Here is a 13,197-nt window from a genome sequence, read left to right as displayed (position 1 = left end):
AAAGAGAACGTCAATGGACATGACTGAACAAAAAGAAAAACCCAAGTTAAACCCATCCTTCATGTTTTCTACTACATTAGCTTGCTGAATGAGAAGAAGCTGTAGGTTTCTTCAATTTTCAAGTAGTTTGGTTAGTTATAGCAATCTAAGTGCATGGCACAAGTGGGTTTAGTGGGTGTCCAAACTCACTTTTGTTAGTTTAATGACAGCAAAAAGTGTCGGCGCTAGGAGTATGGTTCAAAGGGGTTGTTCTCAACCTGTTAATGATAGAATGGTGTGTTTGGATGGAACATGCAATAAACCAGAGTGCCATCTCCCATTCCCTTTAAAAAACAGGTAAGCTTGCACTTTGGTGGATTGCTATTATATTGGTGGATTTGCAAAGGAGTAAAAGAGAACACATCTCTGCAGAGAATACAGACACAGACAAACAAATCTGTTGTGTGCAAAATGAAGGCTTGTGAGCATAGTGTGTAATTATAATCTAATAATATATTTTTAAATCCAGTTTGGGGTGATAGTTATTAGTTATTTTTAATAATCTGATTAAATAATCACAGTTACATGTAATGCTATACTACCCATCTTTGAGTGTTCATCCACCGCGAACCTCCAAATTAGCCTCAGGGCGTCTTCTCATAGATTCTCCAATTTGATGGTGCTGTGGTAGAGTGATAAACAACATAGAACCAAAATTATGAACTGATTATTTTGGTGGGAAGCACTGTCCAAGTTAATGCTAAAAAAATCTCTCAGTTCAATACCTTACTAACTTGTAGATGGATCGTTATTGAATTAAATACAGACCTCCTTGATACCCAGACAATGAACCCTTGTGACTCATAACCCCCAAATACTTTACGTAGTGCCTCCTAAAATTTAGCAGGCACAATTAAGTTACCATCAGAATATATTTTAATACCATCGGTTCTCCTCTGACTTCAGGTAACACCATCATCAGGTCACTTGTTCAGTTTTTATAAAACTTTGGTACATGCCCAAAGGCCAGCTTACATTTGTAAGTGCTGATTATCAAATGTTATTATGTGATCACAGAAAAATAAGATTACAAACATTTTAAACATTAAACCTGGTCAACATCGTTACGAGACAACAAAACAATACAAACTTGTCATTGTGTGCATGATGGCACCCTTAGCAGTGTACAGCATGACAATTTAATAGCACTGCTGTGATCCATATAAGAAAACATGAACTTAAAAATTGACTTTCTATGGCCTCTGCCAATCTATGAACCATTATTTTCATATACCAGGATACCAACCTACGTATTCAGCTGCTACAAGAGGCATCTTAACAGGCCTAAAATGCTCTGTGTGTAACACAGATATATTAGGCTGAACCAAACATGATTATCACATTGAAAAACACTTCAGTATGTAAAGAACTATTTAACTTCAGATTGCCTTGATCACCTTTTCTGGTATGCAAAGTGGGAATGACTGGGCCTATGTTTTGAAGAAATATAATAAATGAGTTCCAATCAGTTTTTAACACGGGTTACAAAGAGGAAATACATGATCAAACTGATTATTTTTTAACAAATATTAGTATCTATGGGCCACAATCCTCAACATATTCCAACCAGCAAAAGAAAAGAGTAGACCACCTAACCCTATTGTTTGTAGCCAAAGAAAATGATGAATCATCTAAAGTGATTATTTGCTGCCTGGTGTGAACGTGAAAATATGCAAGGCTGGAGAGGCCATGGGTGTAATTATTTACACAAATTGTTTTCTTGTGATTGTTATGATTATTAAAATGTATTTATTATATAGTTATCTTGGCAAAACATAACCCAAACTGTGTTGTCATGAGTCTGACATGATCCTTCCTAGACGATCTGAAAATACACAATGTTGTTGCTCTCTCCTGGAGATTCCATCATCCAGAAGGCATTCCTGATTATAGTGCCTTCTTGATGTCTGAGATTCTCACCCTGTCTATAAAGGTGAGACCAGACACCCCACGGAGGAAAGTAATTTAGGTTGGATCTATCTGGCATTATATTGTATTGGATTATTGATGATTGACAGTGAGTTGAATTCCTTGACGTGTGGCAGTTTAACTCTTTCAACTCAAAGTGAGCAGCAACCTATTAGGTGAAGGTTGTAGTATCAGTTTATCAACCGATAAATCCAGTGCATGACTGTTGTTTAGACACTAATCTGTGTCAATCCCAATTCCATTTTACCCTCAATTGTAAATAAGATGCAGACATTTGAACGTGGGTTTCTTGTAGGCAGCTACTGACTCCCAACTCAGAGATACTAATCCACTACTATACAGTAGCTGACTGCAGACTTGGAAGTGCTCATCAGAAATGAAATATCACATATTTCTTTTCTCCATTTTTTTCAAATGATCATGAAAAGTCAGTTTGGTATGGGTTGATTATGTGATCACAAGAAAACAAAGATTGTTATTTCAAGACAATGGATAAATAAAAATGATAACATTCATTATTTTAACCCATGTGCATCTTCAAGGTGCAAGACTTATAAGGTCTTTGTCCAGCTACGATAATATTACATATGCGCCCCCCTTCACACACACACTCACACACACACACACACACACACACACACTGCCAGTTAGTATGGTGAACTCAGCTCATTAATCTTTGAAAGATTGTGCAATTAGCTTGATTTCATTTTCCCTAAGAATCACAATGTCTCTATTAATTTTGAAGTAACCCTAACATAGCAAGTAGGGATGTACTTAAATAGGTTATGTTAAATTATCAATCATTATTTTTTGTTGTTTTGTCATAATATGTAATCCCTGTAAATACTGTACATTGCACTATACTGTACTGTGATCTTATAATAAGAAAACAACACAAGCACAAAAAAGTGCTTAGTTGAATAAAATTCACTCATTATCTACTCACCACTATTGGAGTAAACAGTGTTGCAGCAAATCCAATACAGTCGAATTAAATGGTGACAGATACTTCAAACTTTAAAAAAAGTACTGCTCCTGTGGTGTAACCCAAGTGTCCGCATTCCAATTTGACTCGAGTCAAATTTAAATGTTGGGGCTTAAGGACATTTGAATGACACCACAGGAGCAATATGGAACATTTATGTTTTTTGTATTGATTTTTATTGATGAAGAATCGTTCACCATTTATTTCAATTTTATTGGATTTGGCTGCAACACTGTTTACCCCTGAAACTTCAAAAGTGATTTGTGGACTGAAACACTTCAACCACCCCTCCATCGGCATAGAGGTGAGTAGATAATGAGTGAATTTAAATTTTTGGATTAACTATGCCTTAGGGCACTGAGGCTCAGTTTTGACTTTATATCGTTTATGTTTTTTGTGTAAAAGTCCTTTTGACCTGAGTTAAGAACCAAGTATTTTTTATCCTTCCCTGTGTGGGTAGATTAACATTAATCCTCTAGTGCTATCAGATTAAACTTTGTCCTGTAACTCTACACAATTTATAGGGCACATTTTGTTCGGTCAAAAAAATACTAAATACTAATCATCTACTTTTGCAGACCTCCTATAAACTTGACCCAGTCATCATGCCAAGTTGGTTTCTGTGGTCTATAATGTGAAGTGCTTCGCTTCCTGAAAAATGGGAATCTACTGCCAAATTCTATAGAGTGAGATAAATAAAAACTAAAAGGTTTTATGCTCCCCTATTAATTTTGATTTAAAATGTTAAATGGTATTGTAAGAACAAAAAAGTGCATTCAACCCAAGGCTGAATCCGATTGAATCGTGTTTCTTCACAGCCCTTTTATGACAGTCACATAGCCACAGCAGAAGTTAGGCTTTTTCTATTCAACGTAAGGGATGCCTTTTAAATAGTTCTAAAATGTAGCTAATGGCTTTGTTAATATGAGCATAAATAGACATTTATTTTTTAAGTTTGTTTGTATGACAACAGACACACAGCTCTGCAGAGGTCTTAAATTAACCTTGGCTTAATACGATTTTCAAAAGTTACATTTTGTGTAGGGTTTACAAGTTGCAACTAATAGGTTCATGAAATGTTTTTCTTTATACTTAAGGTTCCTGTACAAGTATATTATTATTAATATAGTTTGTGTTTTAAATCTGACCATCTTCTCTGTGGAAAGGGACTGAAGCCAATTTTACTGCATTTATTAACACACTGTTAAGCTTTAATACACAGATTATTAGAAATTGAGGCCGGAACATGCTTCTCTGAGCTGCCTAGATGTAAAGATACTCCGTTGTCATTTCTTTCAAACTTTTTTTACAGTATTACTTCGTTAAGCTTCCTGTTTCAAAGGTGCTGTCCCTCTTCCCTCCTTAGATCTACAAAGAGGTTTACATTTACTTTCACTCATTTATCAACTGAGGGACAACACTAAACCTTCAGCACAGAGATGAGACCTGGATAAGGATATATACCATCTTAATGCATTTTTTCACAAAATGATAATCCAAGTTCCTTGAACAAAGGGTTATTACTGCTTCGTCAGTTTATTAACCATTAGTGAAAACTCATAAAACTTGCCACTAATGTTAAATTACACTTATAAAAAATGTATGTAATAAGGGTATGGGCAAGACAGGGATGAGGATGAGAAACTATTAAAATTTACTTAATCACCCAGTAGTGTCCCCAATCAGAATCAAGTGCAGTATCTTCAGCTGTGCAGAGTCTCAGGTGTGTTTCAAGGTTTTCAGACAGTTCGGTACTTGTGTTTAATTTGGACTTGTGTATACAGAAAATGTTGCACAGATAAACTGTATAATACCTTCAGAAGACATTCATTTTTGCAGTATATTTCTTTACCGGAAGTGGATGCACTGTGTGCTTAAAGGGAACCTCAGAGAAGTGCCAAACTGTATGACTGCTAAACTTCTGTACTTGGTATTCAATTAGCTTAAAAATGTCCAAAAACACAAAATTTCCAGAGTTTATATTCTTGACAGGAGCTTTAGTTGAACACTTATCTATGAGTCAAATGTCTGTCTTTGTTCTTTAACACAGAGGGCCTGTAGCACACAAACAAAATTCAAAGGTGGTATTATCAGTGGTATATTGTGAAACTTACTTCAATTACTGAACTTTTTTTCATTTGGTTACTTAGAACACTTTGTGTGAAAAATGTTATGATGGTATACTTTGTACGAACTTTAACGAAATGCGAACACATTGTGCCGCAAATCCTATAAGTATTATAGGGATTTATATTATATTTATGTTTGTTTTATGAATAACTGTACAAGCCATTGAGTTAGTGGGTACAGCAGCATGCACTTTAGTTGTCTTTGGCAATAATAGATGTGCTCCTATCTCCTGTAAAGTAGCATCAACTTCAATGAAAAACAAATATTCTTGTCACACATCTTGATAAACAATCATACACGTTCATGTGAGATACGCCTTTCACTGTCATTTTGACAATGTTTCTTCTAAGCTGAACCATTTTACACATTTGAATATTAGTTTACAGTGTAATTAAAATCAACACTATATTTTATTTTAATAACAGACCAACACAATTACAGGTTGTAAGACTGTGTACTGAAAGACCAATGCAGGTTATGTTAGTTGAGTGGAGAGATGAAATAGTAACTAAGGAAAGTTAGTAATAGTATTAGTACTAATTTAAAGTAGTTTTTATGGGTGTATTTCTATTTTGTGAGACCTCATACTTTTACATTTCAAAGGGAAATATCGTTCATTTTACTCCACTATCAGCTTTGCAGCTTTTAGAGGTTAGAAGTTAGAAGTCATTTTGAAGACTGACATTGTTACATGTAAAATAAGACGCACTGCTAGACTTTAACTAACCAGTGTGTTGATGCATAGGCTTAAAAGATTATTTTATTATAATATTAAAATCAGTGATGCAAAACCTTTATCTGTGTACATTAAATCTCCTTCTGTACTTGATTTGTAGTGACTGCTTTATCATGAATTGACAGGTTATGCCTTGGACCTCCAGAAGGGGGAACATGAACAAAGTTCACTCATTTGTTGTATTCTAAGTAAAGACAAGCAGCAAGTCTGTGTTTTTTTGTTTCATAATTTTTCCTCTTTTTAAATGAATACATTTATTCAGCAAACAAAGTGATGTGAGAAGATTGGTTTCAAACTCATTTATGTGTGTTAAATACACAGCTAGAGTCAGGAAATGTATGGCTAGTCTAGCTCGGTATAAAGACTGCAAATATAATATCAGAGGTTGCCTGTGACACACTGGATACCCAGGCGGTGAATAAATAGGGATGAAACGTCTCCACGCGGTGACGTATTTTGGAGCCAGTCTGTGGAGTAGTTATCAAGAAGTGGTAATAAGATATCAATGTCCTGCCAATACACCTCCCTGACCACTAAAAATCAGTCTCAGCTTTCAATCATGACATCTCAGCCTGTTTCCTAAGCAGCAAAAAAAGAATTGTAACAAAATCATCAGAAACAAGTACACTTGAACATAGGGGTAGGACGAAATATTAATACAGCAATATATAGTCATCCTGACTGGTGAGATATTGCTATCAATATGCTGGTGCCAAATTTCGATATTTTAATTTTAAGAAATCTGCAAGAAAGCCAGTTTGACTTACCAGTATCACTACTTCATGACTCCTCGCTGTGGTGTTTATCACAAGAATAGTGGTAAGAGGATTGGAATTTAACTGCCTGAAGAAGTTGACAGTAGGATAACAGCTTTGAAATAAATGTAATGTAGAGTGATGCTACTTTCAAGTCTAAAAATTAGGCCCACAAAAACTGTGCAATATGCAAGAACTGTCTGGTGAAAGTAAAGTACAGCAATCCCTCAAACGTACAAAGGAAAGTCGGAGGATGCACTTTAGTCTGCAGCGGGTAGACTTAATGGGCCTTGAGACAATCACTGTCGATTTTATTTATGTTCCTTCTAAAATCAAATGTTTATTTTTATACTAATTCGTTAAATAGTTTTATATATCTCTAAATGTTATTGGCACTTTTTTACATTACATTACATTTCATTTAGCTGATGCTGTTATCCAAAGCGACTCACAAAAAGTACATCAACCATGAAGGTACAAACCCAGAACAACAAGAATCAAGAAAGTACAATTTTCTTTGACCGGTTTATGGTTATTTCACATTGGAATGATTGGGACATTGAAAAGTTACATTGTGTTGGTTAAAGACTAAGAGGCACCATGACAAGACTTGATGCACTTTTTCACTACATTGTTTCATCTCAGTTTGTGTCAAACTCTGTCACTGTGTGGTGATATTTTCCTTACTGTGGGCTTTGTTTCGAATAGAGCATCATATCCTGAGTTAGCCTGTGATTCCAACCCAACCACTTTACTTGCCCATGTCCCATCTGCGAACAAGGACGGGGCAGGGATTATGATGTATACTTCAACCAACCACCAAAGGTTAATGGTAAATGGTTTTGTATTTACAGTGCCTTGCATAAGTATTCACCCCCTTTGGACTTTTCTACATTTTGTCATGGTATAACCACAGATTAAAATTTATTTCATCGTGAGTTTATGTAATGGACCAACACAAAATAGTGCAGCATTTGGAAGTGGGGGGAAATATTACATGGATTTCACAATTATTTACAAATAAAAATCTGAAAAGTGTTGAGTGCATATGTATTCACCCCCTTTACTGTGAAACCCCTAACAAAGATCTGGTGCGACCAATTGCATTCACAAGTCACATTTGCAAGTCACATAATTAGTAAATAGGGTCCACCTGTCTGCAATTTAATCTCAGTATAAATACACCTGTTCTGTGACGGACTCAGAGTTTGTTGGAGATCATTACTGAACAAACAGCATCATGAAGACCAAGGAGCTCACCAAACAGGTCAGGGATTAAGTTGTGGAGAAATATGAAGCAGGGTTAGGTTATAAAAAAATATCCAGAGCTTTGAACATCTCTCTGAGCACCATAAAATCCATCATAAGAAAATGGAAAGAATATGGCACAACCGCAAACCTACCAAGAGGAGGCCGTCCACCCAAACTGAAGAGTCGGACAAGGAGAAAATTTATCAGAGAAGCAACCAGGAGGCCCATGGTTACTCTGGAGGAGTTGCAGAGATCCACAGCTGAGGTGGGAGAATCTGTCCACAGGACAACTATTAGTCGTCTACTCCACAAATCTGGCCTTTATGGAAGAGTGGCAAGAAGAAAGCCATTGTAGAAAGGGATCCATAAAAAATCCCGTTTGGAGTTTGCCAGAAGCCATGTGGGAGACACAGCAAACATGTGGAAGAAGGTGCTCTGGTCAGATGAGACCAAAATTGAACTTTTTGGCCTCAATGCAAAACGCTATGTGTGGCGAAAACCCAACACTGCCCATCACCCTGAGCACACCATCCCAACAGTGAAACATGGTGGTGGTAGCATCATGCTGTGGGGATGCTTCTCTTCAGCAGGTACAGGGAAACTGGTCAGAATGGAGGGAAAGATGGATGGAGCCAAATACAGGGAAATCCTTGAAGAAAATCTGATGCAGTCTGCAAAAGACTTGAGACTGGGGCGGAGGTTCATCTTCCAGCAGGACAATGACCCTAAACATACAGCCAGAGCTACAAAGGAATGGTTTGGATTAAAGAATGTTAATGTCTTAAAATGGCCCAGTCAAAGCCCAGACCTCAATCCAATAGAGAATCTATGGCAAGACTTGAAGATTGCGGTTCACAGACGGTCTCCATCCAATCTGACTGAGCTTCATCTTTTTTGCCAAGAAGAATGGACAAACCTTTCCATCTCTAGATGTGCAAAGCTGGTAGAGACATACCCCAAAAGACTTGAAGCTGTAATTGCAGCGAAAGGGGGTTCTACCAAGTATTGACACAGAGGGGTGAATACTTATGCTCCCAACAGATGTCAACTTTTTTGTTCTCATTATTGTTTGTGTCACAATAAAATTTATTTTGCACCTCCAAAGTACTATGCATGTTTTGTTGATCAAACGGGAAAAAGTTTATTTAAATCTATTTGAATTCCAGTTAGTAACAGTACATAATGGGAAAAAGTCCAAGGGGGGTGAATACTTATGCAAGGCACTGTATATAGCACTTTTCTAGTCTTGATGACCACTCAAAGCTCTTTACAGTACAGTTTTACATTCACCCATTCACACACACATTCATACAGTGCATTTATGAGCAGCACTTTGTTATTCTATGGGGGGCAATTCAGGGTTCAGCATCTTGCCCAAGGACACTTCGGCATGCAGATGGGTCAGACTGGGGATCGAACTGCCGACCTTCAGGTTGGAAGACGACCACTCTACCCCTCAGCCACAGCCGCCCATTGACTGAGATGTTTTGGCTTCAGTTTTTTTGGAGCTGCCATATGTCTATCTTTATATACAAACACTGGTCCGACAGTGTCTAGCTAGTCTAAACTATGAACAAACAAAAGTCTAGGATTGACCAATTGTTGTTTATGGAAGCTCTGTACTGTAGATATTTCTTTGGGAGGCTGCAGACAGTGTGACCCAAACTTTTCTTCAATAAGAAGCAATAACCACACATAACTTCTTTCTCCCTGCATTTATGCTTAGTCAAGAGCCGTTTTCAGACATGACCTCCGAGTAAAATCCGGAGAATAGGCTATGGAGTTTACCCAGAGTTTGCCTTTCACACATGCACAATACAGTGGGAGTTTTCTGCACAGACACTTTCACAACGGCATCAAATGGTGGAGCAGCTGGGTGCAGCAGACAGAGACAGTAAGAGATATTTTAACTCTGTGTAGATCCCATAGTTTTATTTAGAGCACACTGAGAATGTAGTTAGCACTTATCAGCACAATCTCTCTTGATATCTTTGTCTGTGTCTTCTACAAGTGTAACACAGCATTTTTACAGGGAGACATTTGTTTTCTATGTGTTTGTTTTTTTCATTTGTGCGTCTGTCGCGCATTAGAAGTGTCATCAACCACCCACTCGCTTGCCATGAATCTAGCAGGGGATCCCCTGCTGTGTTCATACATTGACCTCTCCTGGATCTCTACTGACATTATACTAGGAGGTTAGGCTGTTAGTGTTCATACAAAATTAGGAGCATCTCAAATTAACGTTAACACATACAGAAGTTCAATGAATGTCTGAAAGCAGTTAAGATAACCATGTCTTGAGTCATCGGAACATGTCTATGACAATTTTTTTAAGAATCTTGAAAAGGATATGGTTAGGCAACAACTGTATACAAATAAAAATATATTTATTAAAAGTTAAAATGAGATTTCTGGGAATGACTAGATGTGGAAAAAAATGTAGTAAAATAAATGAGTGATTTATCAATATGATTGAATGTTTAATGTATGAAATTTGGGTAGTGGTAGGAGATAGATTGTGGAGTTAGACTTAAATATGAATGTGAATGGGAGCCTACTTATGACATCAACCCAGTCATCAATAGCAGTGTAGTGTGACAGCTTAGCCTATTTACATCTCGGGGCAGTTAATGCCGCAGACGTCGGCTGGAATCCAAAGCAATGACTGCTGGGCCGGTGAATTGATGTTGAATCTAGGTGGATCTCGGACTAAACTCCGACCAAACTGGGATTTGACTTTGTGGAGGCAATTTCTATGAATCAAGCACAAAGTCAATCACTTCTTTCTGTAAGTTTAATTCACCATCTGCCGATGGACTCACAGTATACATCACCTGAATGACATGGACAAATGAGGAAAGAACAGAGGTGAGAGCTGTGTTATTTTAACCCACAGCCCCCTCTATTAGGTATGTAAAAGTATTTATTATCCTCCGTGATGTCTTATCTCGGTGGGAGACATCCTTCCCTCACGTTTCTGTGCAAAGACCCCTGGAATGAGACCCCGGGTGTGAGATCCTAACCATATACAAAAAGATACTATAAAATGTAGGCCTCAAAGAGGCTATAAGGTTAAAATCTTTGCGTAATAGATGTAAACCTAAAGATGAACTTTTAGATTAACAATCTGGTCAATCTTCCACACTACACCTATGCTGATGCAATATCACATCCTCAAATGACAACATTTCCATTACATTTTCCCCCTGTGAGCGTTTAATTTTCACTAAACACTAATCATTTCGATACAAACTCAGCATTTTGAAATCGAGAATTCCATTCTAGATGAGAATCAAGAAGTTGAAAATATTTTCCTTGGACAAAAGGTCATTGAATGGGAAACGATATGCGTCATGTTTTCGGAAATGTCCAGTATGTAGGTGCAGCAATCCATCCTGATTATGTGACAAACACCTTCTTGGCTGGCGAGCATCATGTCCGAAGCCATCCTATTCTGCAGAGCCAAATTTCGGAGGCCCTGGACACTGGGAGAAAGAGATGAAAACCCCAGCCCCCACCAAGGGAAAAGCCCTCCGAATCCTTCCTCCTGAGACACTCACTGTGGAACGCTTATATCTTGATGGCACATGATAGTGAGTGTAATTTGTATAGAACTAAGTGAGGTTAGTTCTCTCATTGGTGATCCTCCTCTCAGTTGTCATCATGGCTGCATACCATGCATTGTCTTCAGGACTGTCAGTTCATCGGATAGGTCAAACATGAGTTCTCTTTTTTGTTCTGCCTTTGATGCTCAGGTTGGTTTGTTGTTGTTCTTCCTGCCCAGGTTTGACGTGCTATATTAGCTGTGGCAGGACGACGATGACGGTGAGCGAGAAGAGGGAGCACATTTTTTCCCTTGAACTCCATCCCAGTCTTCCTATCAGGTCTCACTGTTTGTCTGCCGGCGCATTGTTTATCAGCAGTGTCGCAAAGCAGTTGAAGGCCGAAGGCTCAGTCACTGACATCAATGCACGCTATGCTCCGAAGAATCCACTCCTGGCTCAGGGACCTTCCTGCAATGGCTTGCATGTGTTCAGGTTGATCTTTCTGATCTTTCTCTGGTTTAGCCATAATTATCTTACAAAGTTGTAACTGCAAAACCCACTTGAATTATACCAGTCGCTGGATCTTTCAATGCTGAGCTGTCCATAAACAGCTCCATTTCTGAATTTATCAGCAGTATATCCTTTAAATCTGGTCTGGGAGATAAACTTCAGTTAACACTGCAACACAATCATGTTGCTGTCCATCACATGGTGTAGGGAGGAGAGTAGCAGGGTTAAGAACAGTACATCTTTTAATTGTGATGTTTGGCATTTCAAGCAATACTGTATTGTATCTGAGCCACCTGGCTGTTATAAGGTGGGAGATCTTTTGCTTAAGCAAAATCATTACAACAGCATGTGGCACCAGTAAAGTCAAGTCATCACAACTCACAACATCACGTGATGCAATCACAGCCTTGTCAGCAGCAGCCACAGTTCTTGTTTTGAGATATCTAATTTCTCATTTTCGGAGTAGTATCAAACTCTTCACATTTAATGACTGATTCTGTGCACCTGAATCTACCAAAAATGTGATGTCTTAACCACTTACTGTGATTTTGAGTTTTGGCATTTGTTTACATGCATCATGTGAATATTTAACATAAAGCTCAGTAGGCCTCCCTATACTGATCTTCTGACTAAGCTCACAATGGTCAATAGCCTTCTTGATCATCTGATCTGTGTCTTACATTAATTCACATGATGTGTAGGTTAGAACTCTCTCTCCATCTCAGCGTCCGCACCAGATGAATCCTTCACTGTCCCCATCTCCACAGCTGCTCAATAACACTGTGTTTAATAGTTTTCATGGCACTCCGTGGCCCAATAACAATTTTTTGTCACATTTGTAACAGGCGTCAGTTCTTCCAGTCCCCTTCCTCTCCGTCCGCAACCTCTCCCGTACCCGGGGACTTGGTTTTGATATTCTGCCAGCTGTGCCATTTGCAGTTTCTATGTAACCTGCACACTCCCTCTCCTTTTCTTATTGTTCAAGTGTTTCTCAGCAAGGATAGAATGTAATTCAACTGTCAAGAACTGCAGACTCCCAAACACTGCAGTTTGCTTGCACCATCTTGCTGATCTCCATCATCAACAGCAGTCTCTGCAGTTCAGTGCTGGTAGGTTCAAACTGCAGGCAAAACGCCTCCAATTTCCCTGCATACTGCATTCCCCCACGTATCACTTGAGGGAATAATGAAGTTGCAGATTATTTCATATCGGTGAATGTCCATGGACTGTAAAAGGTAATTATTACCATCCTGATTTCTTATCAGGATGGGACACATCCTGCCTTCACGTCTCTGTGGAAGACCCCTGGAGAGAGAC

This window comes from Pleuronectes platessa, chromosome 23, assembly GCF_947347685.1.
Source record: "Pleuronectes platessa chromosome 23, fPlePla1.1, whole genome shotgun sequence".
Lineage (NCBI taxonomy): Eukaryota > Metazoa > Chordata > Actinopteri > Pleuronectiformes > Pleuronectidae > Pleuronectes > Pleuronectes platessa.
The sequence above is the reverse complement of the archived record's forward strand: the minus strand, read 5'-3'. Positions refer to the sequence as shown.